At 42.6% G+C, this 26302-nt stretch overlaps 1 pseudogene; it reads right to left on the bottom strand.

Moving 5' to 3' along the window:
* Nucleotides 1-777: 777 nt before the first annotated feature.
* On the bottom strand, nt 778-1493 carry LOC149221058 (uncharacterized; annotated as a pseudogene).
* Between the last annotated feature and the right edge of the window lie 24809 nt (nt 1494-26302).

The following is a 26302-nucleotide window of genomic DNA, read 5'->3' as shown; positions in this document are numbered from 1 at the left end:
AGTGAAACTCACTGAACATCAACATTTAAACCTTAAAAACATTTTTTATCCCGCTACAAACTCATTATTTCTCACCATGTTTTGAAATAGTTGTAACTTGGACAAATCGAGAATATGCGTCTTTTTGCTTGTAACTTTTCAACTCAGTGTTCAACACTTGTGGGAGAGTTGAATCAGTTCACTTCCCTTTGGCGTCTACACTTTTGATCTTCGTTTGACACCTGACACATAATTTTTTAGGCTTACCCTTCTGTCAGCGTCTTATATGGCTTAGGCTGTCTACAAAATAGGTAATGCACCTCTAGATTTTTTCGTTGCACAACCAACAGTTATTTGCTTCCATGGCGCCGTTAAGTAAACTCCCTATCGTGTTGGGTCAAATTATATTAGCAATTTTATTTATCTGTTATCTCTCCCTGTTTAGTAGTTCCCTGTGTTGTGTATTATCTCTCGGTCCAGTTCTAATCATCGTTGACATGCACTACGAGCGACCCTCGTCACAGAGAAAATTTTAGTCAGCTTCAATCTGTTACCCTCCTGCTCATGCTTTGAAGATTTGGAAATAGTTGTTGCCGGTCAGTCATTCAACTGAGCTTTACAACTTGTTGGTTTTGGGTTACTTCCTTGTTTCCCTTTGAATAGTATTTGGGTGTATAAAAATAATTTTTATTACATGTCTGGCTCAATGTGATAGTCTCTTTCTCTATTTTTCTACAAGCATTTTCCATAGCACTGCGTGTGGCTTCCAAGTGCTTCAAGGGTCGTCCTTCAATGCAGTCATCTTCGTTGCACCTTAAGATTATTCAGCTTCATTAAGCCTTTCGATATATTTTCCATAGACCGGCGATTCTTGATTATCAAGCACTTCAATTTCCGCATTGCATCCTCGTGGAACGAGGGAATGCTTGAGGGAATTCTTTTCAAACTCCAAAAAACTTCTATGAGCAGCTCTTTCGATTTGGGAAATGCACCTGCTTCCCCAAACTCATTTGGAAATGCAGTGAACTCCCTGTTATAATTCCACTTCAAGTGTAGTGTTTTCAGATTAAGAATCTTTTCTAACCCTCTGAAATCTTCATTGCAACTGTTTCCCAACCCCGTTAATTTTATCTCCAGGAGATCCATGTAGGAACCACACAGTTAGAAAGATGAGTTATTTCAAGGCATTCCATGGCTTCCATGTCCGTTGGAAGGTAAAGGTCATCACTGGGGCTATGTCCATTGGAATAATGAAAATATTGGGTCCGCATCTTTGTCATGACCCTAAAAGTTCCCTCGTCCTCCACTCGATGATCACCACTACCATATGTTTGAAATTCTATTGATAGGTGTTGGAGAAGGGTCAATCCTTTGAGATACCTCAATTGCAGGACATTGACAGTGGCCGCATTTTGAACAATGAATCTCACACCTTTTAGAGTTTGTAGGTAGATGAGCTTCGATATCCCCACAGGAAAATTAATTATATTTGAGCTTAAATTCAAATGTAGCATATATTTATGCTTATCAATCCCTGAATGTAGTCTTTCTACATGGGTGCCATCAAACACCCAGAAATTGGAGGTACCTCAGACCACTCAACGATTCAGGCAGTTTCTTAATAAATGTTCAAGATTCACTTAAATCTAACACACACAGATATCTCATATTGTCAAAAAATCTTGCATAGATTTATTCAAGACAGTAATTATAAGATAGCAATAAAATTCATATTTATTCAACCGTTGTTTTATAGAAAGGAAGAATAGAGTCTTCCATAACTTACTAGCACAACAGGTGATAGAAAGGAAGAATAGATTCTTCCATAACTTACTAGCACAACAGGTGTGGCAGGCCCTACCGACGTCATCCTCCTCTGAGTTAATATCATTGACCTCACTGGAACTATTTCCTTCATCCGAAGGCAGCCCAGTGTTGTTTTTCTTGTGGAATTTAGCAGTGTAGAGCTTGAAAACTTTCTTGAATTTCTTAAATTCAAAGTTGGAGAGCCCTCATCTACCAAGAAAAAGAGTAGAGACAAAAAATGACTAAAAACAGATGTTGAATGATTGATCGAAAGAGGAAACAATGATACTGGATTCCAAAGCGTAGGAGGGTTGGCTCAGAAATGTAGGAAGAACTTATAACTGATTTAGTATTTTATGATTTGAAATATGAATGATTACACCATTATAGGTCTATCAGGTTTAAAAAAAAACGGAGTAAATAAAAATATCATTTTGCTTTTAGAAAAGGAAGAGTATTTATTTTGATTTTATCAAAGATAGTCAAAAGTGATTAAAATAATATGAACAATGTAAACTTTGAAATGGGAACTATAAAATCCAAATGGGAACTCCAGCCAAAAAACCCAAAAGAAACATTGTGTATTCCAAAATGATTTTTAAGGATTAATTTTCAACATTTAAAAAAAATGGCAGTGAAATTAGTTTTTTTTGGGCAAAATAAATGAAAAAAATACACTAATGTTGTTGGTAGAATAACATTTTTCTTTCCCAGCTATAATTTCAATATTTTTAGTAATTTCGATAAAGATAAAATAATAATATCACTAAAAATCTAATTGTTTTCAACCATAACATTAAAGATTAAAGAAAACAAAAAAAAATTGAAAATTTTTCAACCATAAAATTAAAAAACTCTAAGTTTTCAACACATTTAAACCATGACATTATGAACATATTACATCACTAAATTAATCAAAATATCAATACTTGTAGATTGAATGAAATATAAATTATATCTCGAAGTTATTGTTGCATTGTGGATATTCTAAAAAAATAAGTTCATCATAACTAAAACATATAATCCAACAAACATAAAAATGACTCATAACTTCATGTAACATCATATGGAAATTAAAATTTTTATTTCTATATACCATGCAAAAATTAGTTGTATAAACTATTTCAAACAATTATTCAAAATTATTCAAGGTCGTTTAAGCATGTGGCATAACAGACGTGTGGCACTCTTGTTATGCCGTGGGCGGGCACGACCACGACCGCGCGGGCCAGCCCACACGCACAAGGTCGGGGCGCCTCCCATAGGCACAAGGTGTGTCTCTGTGGGTGGGCACACTCGACCATGGGAGTGTCCGCCCATGACACAACATTCGTGCAACATGCACACCCACTGTACCACGGTCGGACACAACCACAGTGGGGCACATGCGCCCACATGCAAGGAATCGACCCCTCGCAGGCCAAAAGGCTTATTCTGAGAGTCGGTCCCCAGCAGGGAATCGGCCCCTGGCAGGCCAAGGGGTTTATTCTAGGAATTGACCCGAGGCAGGTCATGTGGTTGATTCTCAGAATCGGCCCCTAGTAGGCCTATTACACTAAAATATCGTCACCATGATTATTTGCAGTCAGTATGGGTCTATCATCACTTGTACTGTCCTCCTAAGCAAGTCTAAAACCTCAGCTCTTCAAATCAAGCTTTGAAAGTGGGAGAAAGACATTAAAAATCAATGTAACTCTGGTTCTGCACTTTCTCTCATGGTCACCTGCGGTCCCGCACCTTCTGTGTACAAAAGCTGCGTACCTACCCGCTTTGTCCCTAACGGTGTAGGTGCGGACCCCTGTGAAAGTCAAAAGGCGCAAGTTTTATCTTAAAAAACTCACTTTGGATTAATTCTAGAGTTTTCTAGAAGGAATTTTGACGTGGATTGTTCGCTCTGAGGTGGTTCATGCATCCCAAAAGAGAAGGAGCTAATCCCTTGACTAAAGGAGCTATCCCTTTGAAGGAGGGCTTTATCCCTTTGAAGGAGGACCTAGTAACGTCCCTCCATTGCACTATAAATACAGGCATTGGGGTGAGGACTAGGGAGGTTAGAAGCTGAACATTTTGAGGGTAAATGCTGGTGAAATTAAGACTCTTTGGTTGAGCTTGAGAGGAGAGATCACATACCTCTTGGTTCCATTGGAGAGTGAGTGAAACTTGTCAAAGTAGAGGAGACATCTTGTTGGACCCTGGGAGGAGCTTGTACAGCGTCAAGGTAAAGGTTGTAAAGTTCTTCTTCTTTTGAATTAATACAATCAAACTCATTTTTCTCAACAAGTATCTTATATTATTTGTTTCATGGACTCCTTGACTTTCATGTTAAATATGTTTTATGCAATTGGTTTTTCAGGTGCTATTTAATTTGTTTGTCTTGTTTGTGTTTGCAGATTCGCGAAAAGGAGCTCATTTGGATCAAAAGAGCGAGGGCATCCACAAGCTTGCGTTGGACCAAAGGTAGGCCCTAAAAATACTTGTTTGCTATTGTTTATTGAAGCATATTTAGAGAAAGATAGTGTCTAGTTGGTTTGCTTGTCGTTAGGTCTTCTTTAGATTCTAGGAAGGTCTATCTTGTCCGCAAGATCGACTCATTCTGTGCAACAAAATGGCGACTCCGATGGGGACTTGATTGTTTTCCTTGTCTATACTCTGACCTGAGAAACTGTATTTTCTGTTTCTGTTTTTGACTTGATGATTGTGGGATTGGGTGAATTTAGTTAATTTTGAGTTAGTTTTCATTTTTCATAGTTTTGGGAGAGGTACGCACCCTCTGAGTTAAGCACAGTGCGTACCTGTATGCACTTTTGCTTTGTGCACAGAGCGTAGACGCACCTGTGTAAACAGGTTGCCTGCGTACCCTGTCAAAAATTTGAAAATTTTTAAATTTTTCTCTTTTTTATCAGTTTAGAATTTGTTTATAGGTTTTAGCCATTGCCCAGACCTGCTTGTTCCCTGTTAAAAACTTTCCTTGGTTTAATTTCATTAGCATTAGGGTTTTAGGTGGAATTCCTAGGAATTTTGCTTATTGGGTTTGTTTTTCGTTTTTGGTTGTGTAGTGGCTCTGAGCTTAGAAGCCGTAGGGACCTCAGATTACCTTGGTGTCTACCAGTCTTCTTATGAGTCTGACCATTTATGAAATCTCCCCTTGTTGAGGAATCCACTTTGAGTTTTCTCATTTCAAAATTTCGAAAAGCTTGTAGTTGAAAGTTTGGAATTTTCATTTAAAAAAAAAAGAAAACGAAAGATTGGTTGTTTTTTGACTAATTGTGATTCTGCATAAATTAGTCCTTAGCTCACATTTAGCTAAGTAAAACATCCTCAAAAAAACTTTTAGTAGGCTTTGACTTCAAGTAGTTTTTTTATAGTTTGTAGCTCTCAAAGTTAGTCATTTTCATTAGTTTTGAGTGTTTTATTTACAAAATATAAAAAATCTCTTTCAGAAAAGTTTGTTTTTTGTAGTGATTGAGTGCTTTGAAAAGAAAAGGGAAAATTGTGTGAAATAGCTAGTTGTCTCGTTTTGAGTGCTTTGGAAAGGAAAAGCTCTTCTTTTAATTTGTTTAATTGAGAAAGATTTGTGTTTACAAAGTATTTGCATTCTCAAACTCTTTCTTAGTTTAGAAGTTCATCGAAGAGAAAAGATTGTTTAAATCATCTTAGGTGCATCTTTTTAGTGATTTCGAGTCGAGTCTTTACACCACGAGTTTCATCTCCACCACCTCTTGACTTAAACAACAACCACTAAAATTAACGCTTAAAGTAAAATTCACCTAGTAACATTTTATTTCTAGGGCTCTGATACACCAACTTAGCTTAAGCTAGTGTCTTGGAGTAGGAGAGTAATTAACTCTCCAAGACAATAAAAACAAACAAGTAGTTGTATCTTGTGGTAGGAAGAAATCCAATTGTTGCATTTATGCTCTGGGAAAGTTCTTCTTAAAGGAGAAGCATGAGATCGTGTCTGAACCAGTGTGGGAATCAATCCTTCCTCATTGGGAACAACGCCAGATATTCACGTATTAAAAATGGTAAACCTCGAATTAACCATTGTCGAGGAGCCTAGGGTCACTTGTTGATAAACCTTAGATTATGTCAAGGAGCCTTCAAGGGGATTGAGCTTGCTACTCTACCCTTGCGTGCGTATCAGATCGTAGACTGTTCCCCCAGGTGTATTTGTCTCAGTTGGTAACCTTAGTGGCCATATTCTTTAGGATTCTTCCTAAGGTGACAGTGGTGGGAAGATCCCACTGTACCTGGAGCAGACATCGGCTAGACTCACTTGGATTTTCTAGGGGGTTCACTTCACTCGAGACGGTTAAGTGGAGGAACTTGGTCCAGTTTATTCATTAACCAGGTTGCCGGGGTAACTGTTCCAACCGCCATTTCTGTACTGAATTCTGCGACGTTGGATTTCATCACCAACTAGTGTTTTCGGTCCGGAAAGTTACTGTTTGTGTGTGTTTGATCTCTAGATTCTTTAGGCGTGTGATTCAAATTTGTTTGGTTCTTTAGAGGCTTTAGGTGTTTTTTCATTGAGATTTTACTTTGTTTGCGTGTGAAGTAGTTAAAAGTTTTTAACTGTGGTTGAATTACCAAGACAGTCCCATAGACTTTGAGGCCAGTCTCCTGAGTTTGTAACCGTGGCTGATTTATAGAGGAAGTCCCGTAGACTTCGGGGCCAACCTCCTGAAGAAGTCCCGAGCCATCTTGAAGGCTTGAAAGTCCTCGTAACTCCTAGTGGCAGTAAAGTTGGGTCACCTGAAGAAGGAGAGTCTTCATTGGTTGTACATCCTGATTACCAAACTCTAGTAACAGGTTATAATCCTGAATCTATTTCCGTTTCCGAACTTGCTGGTAGCTTTTCATCTACTAGTGATATAGGTGAAGAACCTGAGATATCTGAACCTGTTACTCCAACATCGGGGTTTGTCTCTCCAACTTCTAGTGGTCCTAATTCACCTAGGGTAGAAAGAGTAATCACCGGAAATCTTCCTTCTGGTTTGATAGCTATTGAAGAACTTGCTCCGGAAGAAGAAGTAGGCATCCCTATCCCTGAAAATCTACCTGTTATTGATCTAAGGGAGCATGAATCAATTTTTTACAGTCCACCTAGAAGTACTACTTGGTATCTTTCTTTGACTAATTATTTGGAAAACCCAGTGTTAAGTTTTTCACCACCTCGTGCTCCTTATCATCCTAGAGGTTTTTATACTCTCGTAAATATGTCAGGTCAGTTATCCATGTTTACTCAATCGCTTGAATCTTTTTTGTACAGCGGTCCTTCTGTTCCCTCTAGGTATCAGTCACTTTTTGGTACTTTTTCAGGAGCATCTCCTCAACTTATTGAACAAGGGTTATTCACTGGAAGCAATGGTGCAAAGCCGTTGAGCATAGAAGACATTCTTATGATGTCAAGTTCTATTCCCAATTCTCAACCTCAAGGTGGCCAGTTACCACCTGGGGGGCAGTCTCAATTAACGCCTGGGGGGCAACCTCAAGGTACACAATTTGCATCTGGGGGGCAACCTCAAGGACAGTACGTACCTACGGTACAATACGTTCCTCAAGGTCAACCCCAGACTCAATATGTACCCCAAGGTCAACCCCAGTATCAATTTATACCTCAAGGTCAACCACAGTATCAGTACGTGCCTCAGGGGTATCTACCCCAAGGTTAGTACTCGAACCAAGGTTTCCAACCACCCCAAGGTCAATCTTATGTTCAAGGAATGGGAAATGTACCTTTTAATTATCAATCCTACCCTCAACCTGGTTATGGTCCTCAATATTCTCAACCTGTTATGGGTCAGTACCCCGGAATGAACATAGTGTGGGATCCATCGCAAACTCAACAGGTGTTGCAGCCAAGTGTACAGTTGTCATCTCAAACTGGACAACCCTTAGTTTCTGGTTCACTCCAGCAACCAGTCCAGTCTAACATTCAAACTTCTGTACCTTCGGTAGTTTCTCAGTTTGGGCCTACTGCACCTCGTACTCCATCTCCAACGACTGCTGCAACAGCTGCAACATCTGTTCAATCTACCCCACCTACTTCTAGAGTATCGATAGCTCCGGTTTCTACTGTTCCTGTATCTACTCCTCAGACATCCTTACCACCGTCTGGATCCATGATTCAAACTACGGTTCAGATGCCTGTAGGACAACCTGGTTTAAGTACGGTTGTCACAAGTCAACCTCAATTCACCTATCAACCGTACTAGGGACAGTACCAATTCGGTCCTGCTGTCCAGCAGCCAGTTTATCGGTATCAACCGTATCCTAGGTACACTTATCAACAACCTCAACAACCCCAGTACGGTTCGGTTAATCCTGGTTTTTCGGGAGGATACAATATCCCGAACGTGATTCCTATTCCTAGTTATCCCGGATATCCTCCTCCTGGGGCTGGTCTCATGACCCAGAGTTTTAGGGATCCTAATCGGCAGTTACCGTTTATCTCAACTTTGGACTTACCTGATTTGTCGCGCCTAACGAACGATCCGATTAATTATCTTCCGTTTTGGCCGCCAATGCCGAATAAGTTGCCTAGTGACATTCCCAAGTTCGAAGGTAAATCTGGAGAGGACCCGTCGAACCATGTGATGACTTACCACCTCTGGTGTGTGTCTAACTCCATCACAGATGATTCGATCCATCTTAGACTTTTCCAGCGCACTCTAATTGTCTCGCGGCCAAGTGGTACATTGAGTTATCGCGAGGCACTTCTATAATTTTAGTCAGTTAGTTACCTCGTTTTTAACTCATTTTCAGTTGCTAGTCAGATATGACAATGGCACGGAATTGTTAACTTCGCTAAAACAATCGACATCCACATACATTTCAGATCATATTCATGAGTGGAGACGTCGACGACGTTTAGTGAAGGTATTTATTTCGGATCAAATCTTGGCTGAGTGGTTTGTAAAATCTTTGTTGCTAAGGATCACTGAAGATGTTGCTAAAGCCGAAGTTGTTACTGAGGAGCAAGTGATTGCTCAAGCACAGTACCTTGACTTGGTCTATACTCAGTCAGGTACGTTACACAAAAAGATCCTTGATCTTCCCAAGTCAAATCAAATCACTGCAGCTCCTTCGGGATCTCATGCCGCTGACGGTATGATTGGTACGGTTAACACTAAAAGTAAGAAGAAGTCTTCCAAGAGTTCTTCTCCTATCATAACCTTGCCTGATTCCCTGACAGGAGATTCTTCTGCAGAGGTTTCCGCCGATATTCACATGGTAGAGTCATCTACAGCTAAATCAAAATTCGGTGGGAAGAAGAAAGGAAAGAAGAAGAATAAAACGGACAAAAGTTCAAAAGAGAAATTTGAAAAGGCGGAATCCAATGATAAAAAGCGCAAACCTCGTTATCCATGTCTCATTTGTGATGAAGAACATTTTACAAGAGACTGCCCTCATCGAGCAGAGGTTGCAAAGATCGTCAAAGGTTCCCAAACTCCTGCTGTTTTGAAGGATCCATTTCCAAGTCAAGATAGCAAGATGATAGGTTCTTCCTCGAGTGCCAATGAAGAACCCATATTGATGATGTCCCATGTAAGGATTGCGACTCGATCACAAGATTATGGCAGTAAAAGTCCTGTTGATGGTAAAGAAGCATAATCTTCTCATTCTAATCCATCAACCTCAGCTCCCGGTTCCGATCCACTACAGATCGAGAAACCTAATCCAGACTTAGTAATCAAACCGCCCGCCAAGGGTATACTTCGAAAGTTAGCTTTCAATCCACATGCGAGAGCGGCTCAGAATTATAACATTGTTGAGGATTTAGCTGTTTCACCCTCAGCAATGTCGGCTTTGGAAGTGTTGCAATCATGCCCAGCACAGCGTAAATTACTTTTGTCAGCTATAGGAGCTGTTGATGTTCAGGACCCGAACCTAATAATCTTTGATCTAGAAAATAGTACACCACGTTTGCCTCATCAAATGACTTTCCAGATCCCAGTGATAGTAAAAAACAGGCCTATTCATTGGACTGTAATTGATGAAGGAGCTTCAACGTGTATTATGTCAATACAGTGTTGGAGATTGCTTGGTTCTCCTTCACTAAATCAATCCCCGACAATTCTTAAGGCCTTTGATGGCCGTGGGTTTCATCCTTTTGGCATTCTACAGGATTTGGCTATAGGGGTTGAAGGAAAAACCGTTAGTCTAGATGTGGAGGTGGTTGATGCCCCTCTAGACTACAACCTTCTCTTGGGTCGAAGTTGGTCTTACGCTATGACAGCAGTCGTTTCATCGGTCTTTAGAGTAATAAAGTTTCCACATAATGGAAAGATCGTAACGATAGACCAGCTGGCTTACTTTTCATTCGACCCAGCCTCTTCGGAGAGTATTCAGCATGTCGGTAAATCGACTATCCCATATAAGGATGTTGGAGTAGGATTAGTTAAAGATGCCGGTTTATTAGGAACTTTTCCTTTTCCTCCAATCAACGCATCATCTTCATTTGCAACCATTCATATGATTACATCAGACACCATTTCTTATGACGATCCTTGGATCGTTCCTTCGGAATCTGAAATAGACTCATTTGGTAATTCCATGCCTTTGAGTCCATATGAAACTGCCTATGAAGCCGTGCAGTCTTTTGCCGACCCGTGTTCAACCGAAAATGACTTAATGAATGTGGTCCGTGAGGAATCACTTTTCACATCAACCTCGGATTTAACTACGTTTTCTGAACTTGTTCACTCTGACGAGAAAATTCGTGAAATCCTATGTGTAGATGATTTATCATGGGAAGATCTCCATCACAGATCTTCGTTTTTACCTGAGGATGGTCATTTTGAAAATGATTTCTCATCAATCTTTACGACTAAATATGTCAAGGATCCTCAGAATCCAATGAAACATCCCGATTCGGAGTTAAATTTGGGAAACATCTCTCGAACTATCCCCATTGACATTTCGGTTAAGCTCGGAATTGTTGAGAACATTCATATAGGTGCCTCGTGTACAGATGATGAAATCCAATTATATAAGGCCCTATTTCAAGAATTCCGCGACGTGTTTGCCTGGTCCTATGAGGAAATGCCAGGAATTGATCCCGCAATTGTTGTTCATGAGATCAAGACTTACCCGGACGCTAAACCCGTCCGGCAACGTTTGCGTCAGATTCACCCACGAAAAGCTGCTGCAATTAAAGCAGAAGTTGAGAAACTGTTGAAAGCAGGTTTCATTTATCCGATCTCGTTAACAGATTGGGTATCGAATATTGTTCCGGTTAACAAAAAACAGGGGACAATAAGAATATGCATTGACTATAGGGATATTAATCGAGCCTGTCCAAAGGACAACTACCCAACTCCTTATATCGATCAAATCATTGATGATTGTGCCGACAGCGAAATATTTTCCTTATGGATGGTTTTTCTGGATACAATCAAATCAATATTCTACCTGTCGATCAACCAAAAACGGCTTTCATTTTTCCATGGGGGACATTTGCTTATTGCAAATTACCTTTTGGGCTTAAGAATGCCGGAGCAACTTTTCAGAGGGCGATGTCTTATGCGTTTCATGACATCAAGCACATTGTGCAACCCTACCTCGATGACTTGCCGGCTCATTCATTACATCGAGCTGATCACCTCGTCCATTTACGAGCAATCTTTATGAGGTGTAGGCATTATCGTATTCGGTTGAACCCACACAAATGTGTCTTCTGTATAGAAACAGGTCGATTGTAGGGATTTGTAGTTTCGAAAGCCGGCATTCACATTGATCCCTCGAAGGTCGAAGCTATTATCAATTTGCCTCCTCCTTCGAGTCTTCGCCAACTCCAAAGTTTGCAGGGGAAAGCAAACTTTTTACAATGATTCATTCCTAACTACGCCGAGGTTACAAAGGGTTTCACACGGTTGTTGAAACAAAATACTCAATTTTCTTGGGATGAGATAGCTCAGAAATCTTTTGATGCACTCAAACACGCGTTGACCCATGCACCGTTGTTGCATCCTCCCAACTACAACCAGGATTACTTCTTGTATCTCGCCGCCTCCCATTCCACCATTGGAATGGTCTTAGTTCAGGAAGATGAATTCGGAACGGAACATGTGATTTATTACCTTAGTCGAACGTTAAATCCAACTGAGCTAAAATACTCACATGTGGAGAAATTGGCATTGGCAGCCGTTCAAGCTGTCCAACATTTTCGTCACTACATTTTACTACGTAAAACTACGGTAATTTCGGATTGCAACCCTATGATCTACATTTTGACCAAACAATTGCTAAGGGTCAAGTACTCTAAATGGATTGTTATCCTGCAGGAGTTCGACTTGGAGTTTGAGAAATCTAAGTCTAAGAAATCTTTAGTTTTTTGCAGAATTAATGTGTGACTTCTCGCATGCTGACACAGAAACTGTGGCAGAGGAGCCCATTGCGGACAAATCTTTGTTTCTAATCAACACTTTAGATCCGTGGTATGGGGATATCATCATCTATCTCCAGACCCAATCCTTTCGGCCAGAAATTTCAAGGTCGGAACATCGGAAAATTCGATTCCAGTCCCAACAATTCAAAATTATTGGAGATACTCTTTATCGCCGTGGGGCGGACTCTATTTTTCGACGTTGCTTAACTCACGAAGAGGCTGAAAGGGTTCTAAATGACTGTCACTCTAGAGCATGTGGCGGTCATATGTCTGGGTATGCCACAGCCCAAAAGATATTGCGCGTTGGCTATTTCTGGTCGTCTTTGTTTAAAGATTGTATTACGGCGGTCCGAAAATGCCACAACTGCCAGATTTTTTATCGTAAGATGCGCGCTCCACCTGCTCCTCTCCACCCTATAATTGCCGTTGGTCCTTTTGCCAATGGGGTATCGATTTTATTACATGTAACCCTCACTCGGCCAGGGGGCATGCGTATATCATCCTTGCGGTAGATTATTTTACTAAGTGGGCCGAAGCGATGACTACATTCGAGGCAGACGGCAAGACAGCTGCAATTTTCATGTTCAATCATATAATTGCTAGGTTTGGTGTCCCACAAGCGATAATCACTGATCATGGGCGTCATTTTCGAAACGTTATGATGACCGAACTTACAGGCCAGCTTGGTTTACGTCACGATAGTTCAACTCCTTATTATCCACAAGCAAATGGTCTAGTTGAATCCATCAACAAAGTTTTAGTTATCATGATCCGACGAATCATTGGGATTCATCAGTCAAATTGGCACAACATGCTATTTTCAGCGCTTTGGGCGTACCGAACTTCAGTAAAAACATCAACAGGGTTCACTCCTTTCCAACTATTCTATGGTTTGGAAGTTGTGTTACCCATTGAGTGTGAAATCCTGTCACTGCAAATGGCCATCGAGTTACTTCTAGCTACTTCCGAAGAGGAAAAGCGTTTGTTATACTTAGCTCAATTAGATGAGAACCGATGTGATGCTGCATTGGCGATCGAGACTCACGCAAAACGTATGAAAGCTCAGTATGATCGGAATGTGACCCCTCGAAATTTTTCGGAAGGAGACCTAGTGTTATTGTATGATCAAGCTAATGATAAATTAGGCGCTGGGAAATTCATTCCTATGTGGCATGGTCCCTATATTGTTAAGTGAAATCTAGCAAAAGGGGCCTATGAATTGGTAGACTTTGATGGGGACTCTTTGGGTAAACCCAGAAATGGCCTTTACTTGAAGAGGTACTATGCTTAAAAGAATGGGGTACGGAGATTTTTAGTTAGGATAGTTTTTCTTTCTAGCTGGTGTGTTTTAGTTTAAAAGCAAAAGTGTGCTTAGCTTAGAGAGTGTTTTTCCATCATTTTTCTTGCTTATCTTGGTTTTACTCTTGATATTGCAGATGTCGATGCCTCTCCAAACATACATTGGATTTGCTGATGGTGCTTGTCGTAATACATGGAACATCTCTTCCGCAGCTTGGGTTATCTATTCGCCCTCTGACGAGTTAGTTTCTATGCATGGGGTAAGCCTCGATCAAACAACAAACAACATTGCAGAGTACAGTGCAGTGATTGAGTTATTGTCTGAATCTATTTCATTTGGGATTCGGAGTTTGATAGTGAGGTTAGATTCTGAACTCGTTGTGTTACAACTTAATAGAGTGTATGCTATTAGAAATCCAGTGTTATTAAGATTATTTTTGAGAGTGCGTCTCTTTGAACGTGAGTTTGATTATATTGAATATCAGCATATTCCAAGGTCTTTAAATACATTAGTAGATGCAATTGCTTCTCGAATGTTAAATAGACATTTGCAATAATCATACATGTAAATTTAAAACCATTCCATAATATGATTTACAAGATAAGCGGTAATAGTGATATATATAGGAGTGTGTCAAAAAATACATCGTCTTCGATCATAGGTTGAAAAACACCTTATAATCGGCAAGAATGATAAGTAAAAAAAACAAAAATGTCACATGTGCCCACAAAAGGCGATCATCCTATCACTGGTGATGATCTCTATAAGAAACCACTGCCCGGGCCACCTTGCAAAGGAACCTCCTAAAAGGTCCCGGGACTCCAATCACATAGCGCTGAAGTCGACGAGGAATGTCGTCTATAGTGGTCTCAGGAATATCCCCTGTCAAGCGCTCAAGATGACTCTCCAACTCGGCCAAAACCTCTGCTGATTCGTCCTGTGGGGCTGGCGCGGGTGCAACTAGTTGCCTCCTCTCGAAAGGCCGGAGAGTGGCTGGTCACTGTGGACCCACATCTGCATTTGAAATTTTTACTATCAGTTTTGAGACGATGGAAAAATAAAAAAATTTAAATAGGAAAAGTTGAAAAAGATTTTACTTGACTCGTCCCACTGCTCTCCTGGTGGAAGAGCCATGTCTGGGTCACCACGGAAATCCATCCCAATGTAAGGGAAGTCCTGAATGGAAAAAACCTAACTTTCCAACCATTGGAAATACTCAGGTTTGAACCGAGCAACTTCTGTCCTCTCGTCCGGGTGACGGGCCATGACTGCGACCCATCACATCAGTTTGGGCTCTCGAGGAAGCCCAGCTCCAATAGTAAGGTGTTGTGGGATCAGCATAGGAACCCTCTCCAGGCCAAAGCTCACGACCAAAGCCCCATAACCAAAGGTCTTTAGTCGTCCGCTCTTGGCCCTGGTCAGTTGGCCTTTCACATTGGCCAGCACAACATTGCACCAGTTGAAGATGGTGCCTCGAAAGCAATCAACTGCCATACGCATCTGGGATCCGGTGGCAATATATAATGCGGCAGCTCCGCAAAGTCTGGTGACAGTAAACGCAATCACCATGAGCTCAGGATAGGATATGGTCTTTATGTCTATCCCTTTGTCTTTAGCCTGGCTGTTGCAGTACTCTAGCCGGAGGCTATCGACAGACTGGCCACCTGGCCTAGTCCCATATAGAGTCAAGTCTTCGCCTCTCTGAGGCAAACCAGTCAAGAAATAAATGTCCTCCGGCTCGATTTCGAGCCGGTGCCCGCCAATGAAAAAACACTGGTCCTGTATGCTCCATCTGTCAACCAACCACTCTAAGAAATCTACCTGAGCCCTCATGCCAGGAATGGTCCAGCATTTGTACAGTCTGCATGCCCTCAAAGCATCAAGTGAAGGCTGATGATTCCATGCGGCAGTATCCACGTCCTCATGCTCTCGTTCACGCCAATCTAGCATGATATACTCTCTACATCAAGTAAAAATATTAATTAAATTGCTAGAAAACATTTTGATTGGTCCATTTTTGAGAAATTTTGGGTTCAAAACCCTTGCGGCGGGGTACGCACCCTCCACGTTAGACACAGTGCGTGGGTCCGCACTTTGTCTACATGGAAGGTGCGGACCCCGAGCTTTTTCCCAATGGAGAGAAAGTCGGGGTCCGCGGGTCCGCAACGGTAAACCTGTGGACCCCCGCGCGCAGGTTTTGCGCCAAAAAACCCTCCCAAAAAATGAAATGAGGGACTAAATCAAAAAACTAAATGGTTGAAAATGAAGAGTAGGATGATGTGGATTACCTGGAGAAGACGACGCTCGATTCCGACGGTTGGATTTTCCACAATCTTCACTGGAAGTTTTCTAAGCAAAAGCACTATTTTCTCACCCAAACTCAAATGGTAAAAATGAATTGACAAAGGCCCTTTTTATAAGTTTTTTGAGTAAATAAATCGCAAATTTGTTTATGTTTCACTTTGAAAAGGTATTTTGCAACGCTTTTATCCATTTCAAACAGGTATGAGTAATGTTTGTGTTTTTGTGCAGAATAAAGGATTATTCAGGCGAAATCTATCATTTTCAACGAAAAAACAAGTAGAGTCATCTTTAAGCCCTTTTCTGACTCCGTAAAAACATGAAAAGATTGCCGGATTTTTGTCGTTTCAAATTCGATATTGGTTATAAAACGACGTGTCGTTGATCGCTTTTTTACTTTTTCGGATCAGTAACACTAATAACGAAAAGTACTCCTTGGTCGTAAAAGATCAAGCGGTTCTCTCAAGTATTATTTTATACTTTTTCGGGCTTGGGAGACACAAATTTACGAAAAAGGTCAACCCTGGAGTCTTTTTAAGTTTTTCAGACTCTCTAAAATTGAAAAACGATGAGTTTCTCCTATACTGGACTTGTTAAAATTTCACAGTAAAGGACCTGTTCAATTACAAACAGGAATGAACCACTCCTTCTTAGGGTTCGAATTTAAACTAAGTTGGACTCATCCGAAGGATGAGCTTATAAACAAACAAATGTTATCCTCCTCAAGCTTGTCAAAAATAAAGAGGTACTTGCCAGAAATGGTGGGGGAAAAGAGAGGAAAATGAGCCTGTTTGTCATACTTTGTAACCACTCTTGAACACGACACTTTTATTCACCTGGGTTGGGAAATCCTTTGCTTAACAGTTGATCAAACCACATTGAAAGTCTTCAACCAGTTTCTGGGTATTAACTTTGGGTCAATTGTCACCAAGCCATCTGTCGTGTCGTTATGTGTTCAAGAGGTCATTGCAATAAGCCATTCATATGTAAAAATATCTGTCATCCATCTTGACCATCCCTGAGTCAGTCCTTGCAACTAAATTTCTTCAACTTGATCTATGATTTCGTGTTGTGGGCTTACCTAAGACGGATCACTTTCTATCGACATCAGCTCATTATCTAGAAAGATGATCTAGAAATTGTCAGTACCTTGAGATCTGCATGCCTCAATGGTAGGTTTCTCGCCTTTGACGATAGTTTACATCATTGACTTTCGATCGAAGGATTCCGTGATATGTTCGACATCAACACATTTACTCACATCTCATGGATTGTACTGGGTACGTTGAGAGCCATTGACATCATTGGTGGTTTCTCTCACACTTGTTAACAGTTTACATCATTGACTGGTAATCAAGTGGTTTCTACCATGTTCGACATCAACACATTTATTCGCATGGATAGAATCGTACTTTTTCAAGAAGTAGAAATGAAGACTCTGGATCTAGTTTCTACCATCCAGGCTACGAGGAATTTTGTATTCATTGTATTGTGGACTATTTATAAACAGATGGCTGCGTCCATATTGTGTTCACATGAGTCCATACTTGTGATGTTTTACAAGATCATTCCTATATCAGAGCAGTAGATAGTTTTCTAGTTAGTTTTGATCTAAGTATGGGAATGCCTACCTCAGCGATGATATGATCTCATATATATTTCTTGCATTGAATGTTTTTACAGGTTCCGACTAAGCTCTCCACAAGATGATCCTCGAAATGATAAAGTACTTCACTCTTCCTATATGATAAATGAAATCCTCATCTACTACAGACTTCGCACTTTAGGGGGCAATCTGTTACACTAAAATATCGTCACCATAATTATTTGCAGTCAGTATGGGTCTATCATCACTTGTACTGTCCTCCTAAGCAAGTCTAAAACCTCAGCTCTTCAAATTAAGCTTTGAAAGTGGGAGAAAGACATTAAAAATCAATGTAACTCTAGTTCTGCACTTTCTCTCATGGTCACCTGCAGTCCCGCACCTTCTGTGTACAAAAGCTGCGTACCTACCCGCTCTGTCCCTAACGGTGTAGGTGCGGACCCCTGTGAAAGTCAAAAGGCGCAAGTTTTATCTTAAAAAACTCACTTTGGATTAATTCTAGAGTTTTATAGAAGGAATTTTGACGTGGATTGTTCGCTCTGAGGTGGTTCATGCATCCCAAAAGAGAAGGAGCTAATCCCTTGACTAAAGGAGCTATCCCTTTGAAGGAGGGCTTTATCCCTTTGAAGGAGGACCTAGTAACTTCCCTCCATTGCACTATAAATACAGGCATTGGGGTGAGGACTAGGGAGGTTAGAAGCTGAACATTTTGAGGGTAAATGCTGGTGAAATTAAGACTCTTTGGTTGAGCTTGAGAGGAGAGATCACATACCTCTTGGTTCCATTGGAGAGTGAGTGAAACTTGTCAAAGTAGAGGAGACATCTTGTTGGACCCTGGGAGGAGCTTGTACAGCGTCAAGGCAAAGGTTGTAAAGTTCTTCTTCTTTTGAATTAATACAATCAAACTCATTTTTCTCAACAAGTATCTTATATTATTTGTTTCATGGACTCCTTGACTTTCATGTTAAATATGTTTTATGCAATTGGTTTTTCAGGTGCTATTTAATTTGTTTGCCTTGTTTGTGTTTGCAGATTCACGAAAAGGAGCTCATTTGGATCAAAAGAGAGAGGGCATCCACAAGCTTGCGTTGGACCAAAGGTAGGCCCTAAAAACACTTGTTTGCTATTGTTTATTGAAGCATATCTAGAGAAAGATAGTGTCTGGTTGGTTTGCTTGTCGTTAGGTCTTCTTTAGATTCTAGGAAGGTCTATCTTGTCCGCAAGATTGACTCATTCCGTGTGACAAGGCCAAGGCACCGATTCCGGAAATTGGCCCCGGGGCCTGCCAGGGGCCAATTTCGGTCTCAGAATCGACCCCTTTCCTTCTCAGGGGCTGATTCTAGTAATCTTCCCATCCTCAGTAGGCCAACGGGATGATTCCAAGAATTAGCACCTTGGCTTACCCAGTGTCATTTTGATCGAGGTGGGAACACTGATGGTTGGGCATGCCTGCCCATAGGCCTGTGCATATGCTTATGGGCATGCCCACCTAGGTAAAAGCACCCCCCTAGCAGGCCAAGGGGTTAGACCCAACAGGCGAGGGAGTTGATTCCGACAATCAGTCCCCTGGCTTGCTGGGGGCAGACTCCCAGGCTAGGGGCCAATTCTAGGAATCGACCACCGACAAACTAAGAGGCCGATTCTGAGAATCAGCCCCCAACAGGTCATCAGGCCAAGGAGCCGATTCTCGGAGGCCACGACAGGTGAAGGGGCACATTCGGGAATCGCCCCCTTGGCTTGCCAAGGGACGATTATGGGAAAATCAGCCCCCTAGCCTGCTAAGGGACCGCTTTGACTTGTGCCTATGGGCAAGCACGCCCAACCATGGGCGTACCCACCCAAATCAAAGCGGCTCCTTGGCAGGCTAGGGGGCGATTCTAGGAATCAACCCCCTAGCCCACCAGGGGCTAATTTTGGGAATCAACACCCTCAATTGTCAGGGGTTGATTCCCAGAATCGACCTCTTCGCCTGTCGGTGGTCGATTCCCGACAAGCTTGGTGGCTGATTCCCAGAATTGGCACTCGGTTGACCAAGGTGCCATTTATGGGAATCGGCCACCTGGCCTGATTCTCAGAATCAACCCCCGATAGACCAAAGGGTCGATTCCGGGAATAGGACCCTCGCTTGCCAGAGGCCAATTCCCATAATCAACGCTTGACAGGCCAAGGGTTCTATTATGAATTGAGCCCCTGGCCTGTTAGGGGCCGATCCCTGAAATCGCCCCCCTGGCGTGTCAGGGGCCGATTCCGGGAATAGGCTCCCTGGCCTGCTGGGGGCCGATTATGGGAATCAGCCCCCGGCAGGCCACGGGGTTGATTCTTAGAATCAACCCCTCACAGGCGAGGGGGTCGATTCCGGGGATAGCCCGCTAACAAGCTAGGGGGCCTATTCCTAGAATCAACCCCTGATAGGCTAGGGGGGCAATTCTGGGGATGAAACCCTTGGCCTATTAGGGGTGATTCCCAAAATCAAACCCCTGGCTTGCCAGGGGCTGATTCCCGGCCTCCAATAGGCTAAGGGGTCAAATCTAGGCTGATTCCAAGAATCATCCCGCTGGCTTATCAGGGGCCGATTTTGAGAATCAACCTCCTAACTTGCCATAATCAACCCAGGGACCCGATTCGGCTCCTTGGCCTACCAGGATTCGATTCCCGTATTCAACCCCTAGCAAGGAATCGTCCCTAATAGTCCAAAGGGTCGATTTGGGAATTGGCCCCTGGTAGGCCAAGTGGTTGATTTCTAGAATCGCCCTCTTGGCCTACTGAGGGTCGATTTCTAGACAAGAATCAACCCCTTGGCATGTCGGGGGTCGATTCCCGGAATCGATTGCTAGTAGGCCAAGGGGCCAATTCTACGAATTGCACCCCAATAGGCCAGGTGAATAATTCCGGGAATCAAACCCTCGTAGGGTAAGGGGCATCGACCCCCAGTAGGCCAAGGGGTCAATTCCAAGATCAGACCAGAATCGTCTTGGAATCGACCCCTTGGCCTAGCGGGAGGAATAGGCCCCCTTGCTTGTCGGGGGTCGTTTTGACTTGGGCGAGCATGCACATGGCGAGGTGCACCCACCCACAGGCTTGTGCCTATGCTTATGGGTGGGAGTGCCCAGCTGTGGGCATGTTTGCTCAGGTCAAAGCGACCCCTGGCAGGTGACGGGGTCGATTATGGTAATCAACCCCCTGGCCTATCGGGTGTCGATTCTTAGAATCGGGGGGTCGATCTTACCGTGGGCTGATTCTGAGAATTGGCTCCCGACATGCCAAGGGGCTGATTCTGGAAATTGGACCCAGTAGGCCAATGGACTAATTCTAGGAATCACCCTCGATGCCTACTAGACCCCCCTAGCCTACCAGGGGTCGATTATCGGAATAGGTCATTGGCAGGGCTTGGGGTTGATTACGAGAATCGACCTCCTGGCTTGCTAGGGGTCAAATTATGGAATCGCCCCCGGTAGGCCAGGGGGTCGATTCCCAAAATCGTCCCTTTGCCCTGCCCGGGAACGAATCTCTGATTGCCAGAATTGTCCCCCGATAGGCCAGGGGGCTAATTCCTGGCCCCCTGGCCTGCCAACGTCCCCCTAGCCTATCAGGGGGCTGCTTTGAGCTATGCTTGTGGGCAAGTGTGTCTGACCGTTAATGTGCCTGCCCGGGCCAAAGTGGCTCCTAGTAAGCCAGGGGCATATTTTGGCAACTGGCCCCCTAGCCTGCAGAGGGACAGTTCTTGGAATTGACCCGAGAATCGACCCCTGACATGATCGACCGATTCCTAGAATTGATCATCGAAAGGCCAGGGGGTGATTCTAGGAATTTGCACCTATTAGGTCAGGGGGATGTTTCCCGGAATCAACACCCAACAGGTTAAGGGGTTGATTCCGATCCCATTTCCTACTGGGGCCCAATTCCAAGAATCAACCACCTGGCCTACAGGGGGTTGATTCCCTAAATCGGCCCCTTGGCCTACCGGGAATTGGCCGTTGGCACGCCAAGGGACCGATTCTTGGAATCGACCCTCGGCAGGCCAGGGGTTGATCCTCGAAATCAACTGCCTGGTTTGCCGAGGGCCGATTCTCAGAATTGTCCCCTTGGCCTGTGAGGGGCCACTTTGACCTGGGCAAGCATGGCCATGGCCGGGCACACCTGACCATAGGGACAAGCAGTGCCTGCTTATGGGTGGGCATGACTAGTTGTGGGCATGTCTGCTGGTGGAACAACAAGCATGCATGCAACACACTATCTATGCCACGGTCGGGTGCACCTAGCCATGCGTGTACCTACACTGGGAAAAGTGGCTCCCCGACAGGGCAAGAGGGCGATTCTGAGAATCTACCCTTGACACACCCACGAATGGGGCAAAGTGGTCCCCTGGAAGGCCAGAGGACCTATTTTGAGAATCAATCCCCCAGGCTGCCACAGGCTGATTCTTGGAATTGGCATCCTGACCTGCCGTGGGCTGATCCAGGCATGTGTTCCCTCGAGCGAGCATTCCCATAATCACCCCTCGATAGGCCAAGGGGTCGATTCTGAGAATTAGCCCCCGGTAGACTAGGGTCTGACTCTAGGAATCAGCCCTCTGTAGGCCAAGGGGTCGATTCCTGGAATCTACTCTCTGGCTCGTCGGGTGTCGATTATCATAATCAATCCCCTAGCACTGTCTATGCCTATGGGCTGGCACACCCGGTTATGGGTGTGCCCACCATGGGCACAACAGGCATGCATGCAGCACTCTCAGGGTAGCATAACAGGTGTGTAGTGCATGTGCTTATAGGTGGGCGCGCTTGGTTGGGGGTGTGCCCGCCAGGGAAAAGGTGGCCCCCTAGCCTGCCAAGGGTCGATTCCCAGAATCATCTCCTTAACCTGTCGGGGGTCGATTCCCAGAATCGACCCCTAGGCCTGCTAGGGGGCTGATTTTCCCAGGGCAATCATGTCCACGACTGAGCGCACCTGCCCATAGCAACAGGAATTGGTTGTGCCTGTGGGTGGGTGCACCCGACCATAGGCGTGCCCTCTCTGGTCAAAGAGGCCCCTTGGTAAGTCAGGGAGCCGATTCTGAGAATCGTTCTCCAGCAAGCCAAGGGGTTGATTCTGAGAATCTGCCCCCTGGCTTGCCAAGGGCTGATTCTAGGGATTAGGCCCTGGTAGGCCAATGGGTTGATTTCAAGAATTAGCCACCTGTCTTGCGATGGGTCGATTTTGGGAATCAGCCCCGATAGGCCAAGGGGCCAATTCTGGGAATCATCCTCCTAGCCTGCTGGGGGTCGATTCTTAGAATTGACCGCTTGGCTTGTTGGGTGCCAATCCCGAAATCGGCCCCCGACAGGCCAAGGGGCTAATTCTAGGAAACAGCCCTCGGCAGGATAGGTGGCTAATTCCCATAATAAACTCATAGTGAATCAGAATCGGCTCACTAGCCTACCAGAGGCCAATTCCAAAAATTGGCCACCAGCAGGCCAGGGGGCTGATTCCCAAAATCGCCCCCCCATAGACCAAGGGGCCAATTTCTAGAATCGACCCCTTGGAAAGCCAAGGGGCCAATTCCCCCCAATAGGCCAGGTGTTGATTCTTGGAGTCGATCCACAGTAGACCAAGGGATTGATTAGAGGAATAGGCTCCCCATCCTACGAAGAACTAATTCCCAAAATCGGCCCCCGGAAGGTCAAGGGGCTAATTTTGGGAATCGGCCCCCGGAAGGCTAGGGGACCTATTCCTAGAATCGGCCCCCAGAAGGCTAGGGGACCTATTCCTAGAATCGGCCCGTGGTAGTTGAGGGGGTTGATTCTGGAAATGGCCTCAAACAGGCCAGAGCGCTGATTCCCAGAATCAACCCCCTCACCTACCGGGGGTTGATTTCAAGAATCATCCCCCAACAGGTTAGGGGGTTGATTCATGGAATTGACCACTGATAGGTAAGGGGGTCGATTGTCGGAGATGCCCCTTGGTAGGCTAGGTGGCTTATTCCTGGAATTGACCCCCAATAGGCCAAGGGGCCAATTCCAGGATGATTCCAGGAATCGATCACCTGGCCTATCAGGGGCTGATTCCCAGAATCAGCCCCCGACAGGCCAAGGGGCCAATTCCCAGAATCGAACCCTTAGCTTTCTAGGGGTCGATTCCTAGATTCAACCCCCGACAAGAAAAGGGGTTGATTCCCAGATTCGACCCCCAGTAGGCCAAGGCACTGATTCTCGGAATCGCCCCCTTGGCCTACCAGGGGCCAATTCTGGGAATCATCCCCCTAGCCTGTTGGGGGCAATCGACTCCCTAGCTTGCTAGGGGGTGACTCCCTGAATTGCCTTTCAGTAGGATAGGGGGCTGATTCCTAGAATCGACCCCCTGGCCTACTAGGGACCGATTCCCGGAATTTGCCCCTGGCAAGCCAGGGAGACACTTTGAACTAGGTGGGCATGCTCACGAACCATGGCGAGGCGTGCTAGCCCATAGGCACAGTGCATGTGCCCTTGGAAGGGTGCGCAAACGCGTTGGGCAAAGTGACCCCATGGCATCCAATGGGAATCGATCCTCGGTAAGTGGGGGGGTGAAGGGGGTTGATTCTCGGAATTGACCCCTGGCAGGCCAAGTGGACGATTTGCTACGGGAAGATCTGCCCACAGGCATAGGCAGTGCTTGTGCTTCTAGGCGGGCATGCCCACTGTGGGGCGCGTTTTCCCATAGTAAGTGCATGTCCCTATGGGCGGGCGTGCTTACCTATGGCACAACGGGTGTATGTTTGGTTAATGTTAAAATAATCATTTATGTACAAGTTAATTGAACTTTTACTATTTCATGTTACAGACAAAATTCAAATCTTGTTAACCATGGAGATAAACCAATTATAAGTGATTGTGAGTTCATCTATGTTGAAAGTTGGACAAAAGATGATAGCTATAAGCCTATGCTTCTTAATATGGTAGGTGGAAAGAGTCATAGCCAAGTACTGGTTTATGATGTTGTTGTAAAAGAACTAACATATGAAGATAAAGAAGCAAAATGAGAGAAAGTTAACATTTATAGAAAACCACAGTCATTGATTAACTATTTTATAGACGTATGTTCAAATGAAGGAGATTGGGTTCTAGACTTATTCTCAGGCTCAGGTAAGTTTTATTATGTAAAATTGAATTTCAATATCTTATTTTTTAATTTATATGTGATTATACTAATTTACTTCATTATTTATTTTGTGCTTGATAATTAGGAACAACACTAGCATGTTGCCTACAAAATATAAAAAATTGCATTGTCATTGAAAAAGACTCGGTATAGTGCAAATTTGTTCAGCAAAGAATTAATGCTCTTAAATTTCTTTTAGATGCAATGCAAGAAGTTGGTTTGGGGAAAGGGGATTTTAATGAATCACATGTGGCAAAAAAACGTAAAAGAACCTCAACCACCATTACATGTAATGATTGGAAAGACATACATTGGGAGATTCGCAAACATCAAAGATTCATCAGAAGAGGAAAATGAGCAAACTGAAGCAAAAAATATTTTGGAAGAAGACAATGATGAAAATCTAAAGCATGAAGTATGGATTATGTGATATTATTAATTAAATTTAAGTTATGCTTGGAAATCAAGCTTATTTTTTGTAACTATTAATTAGTTAAACTTGTAATGTTTTGACTTTGACATTTTATGAGAAGAATAAGTATTTAGTTAATATTGTTATATGATCAATATTTTTATTATGTGATTTTCACTTTAATTTTTATGTGAATCATTACTTTTTGAAAAAAAACTGTGATTATTGTTATTTTTTACGTGAAATTCATAAAAAAAATTATTATTTATCCATTTTTTGCTATATTTTTCCTATAAAAATTGTTTATTTGACATGTCATTTTAAGCAAAAAGAGTCTCAAAATGTGTAAGTTTTTTGTTATATTTATATTTAAAATGTGTATTTTTATGTCAATTGTTAAAAATTATTGTTTTTTAGAGACAATTATTTGATGTGCATTCAAATATTAATTAGCAATATATAAATATATAGAAGATCGAAACTTTAAGATATCGACCTTTTTTTAACTATGTAAAAAAATAAAAATCTCACTACAAAACAAAACACTAAAAGAAAAACAAAAAAATATGAAGAAGATGACTACTTAAAAAATTGTTAAATTTAGAAAATAATTATTCACATCTAACATATTAGAAAATTTAAAGTAAAAAAACAAGTCTTCTAAAAAAAAAGGTTTGATGCTCCATCAACACTTTTTAAAATCAACATGAAAATCACTAACATTTTAAAAATAATGCTCATAAAAAATGTAAAGTGTCAAAAACTATATATATATATATATATATATATATATATATTCTTAATCAACACTTTCAAAATCGATTGTTTTTTTTGCTACCTCAAAAAAATGGGTAATTGTATCAGTTCCCATTTCAAAGTTTACATTGTTTATGTTCTGTTTAAAATAAAAACAAAAGATTCTACAGTTTTGAAACTGCTTAGAAAAATTATTTCAATAACTTGAAAAGTTGAGGCTATACAGAAATTTCTCATAGGCATGTAGAAGACATGTCGTGTTTCAACTAATTTACATGTTGACCTCATGGAAAAGTAGGATATATGTCCATGTGTGATAGAACTTGATCATAGTCCTTGAAGAGGTCAAGTTTTAAAAATGTTGCCTTGCACTTTTTAGATTTTCTTGTGTGAAGCCCTTCTTGGGCAACACCAATTGCTTCATAAAGTTTCCTATCTCCAAGAAAGCCAAACTGCTCTTGAGAAATGGCATCTGTGATAATTCTTTTTAATTCTGGAGGCTAGAATATTTGAAACAATTTTGTACAAGCAGTTGCACAAAGAGATGAGTCTGAATTATGACCTATCTTTCTTTGGAATTAGGGCAAAATGAATGTTGAATTTAGGGAGCTTGCCAAAATACTAGGATGACTTTAACACTGATTTGAC

The sequence above is a fragment of the Pinus tabuliformis genome, chromosome Q, assembly GCF_031772625.1.
Source record: "Pinus tabuliformis cultivar Carrire ecotype Pingquan chromosome Q, CPIR1, whole genome shotgun sequence".
Lineage (NCBI taxonomy): Eukaryota > Viridiplantae > Streptophyta > Pinopsida > Pinales > Pinaceae > Pinus > Pinus tabuliformis.
This window is presented reverse-complemented; position numbering and strand designations above follow the sequence as displayed.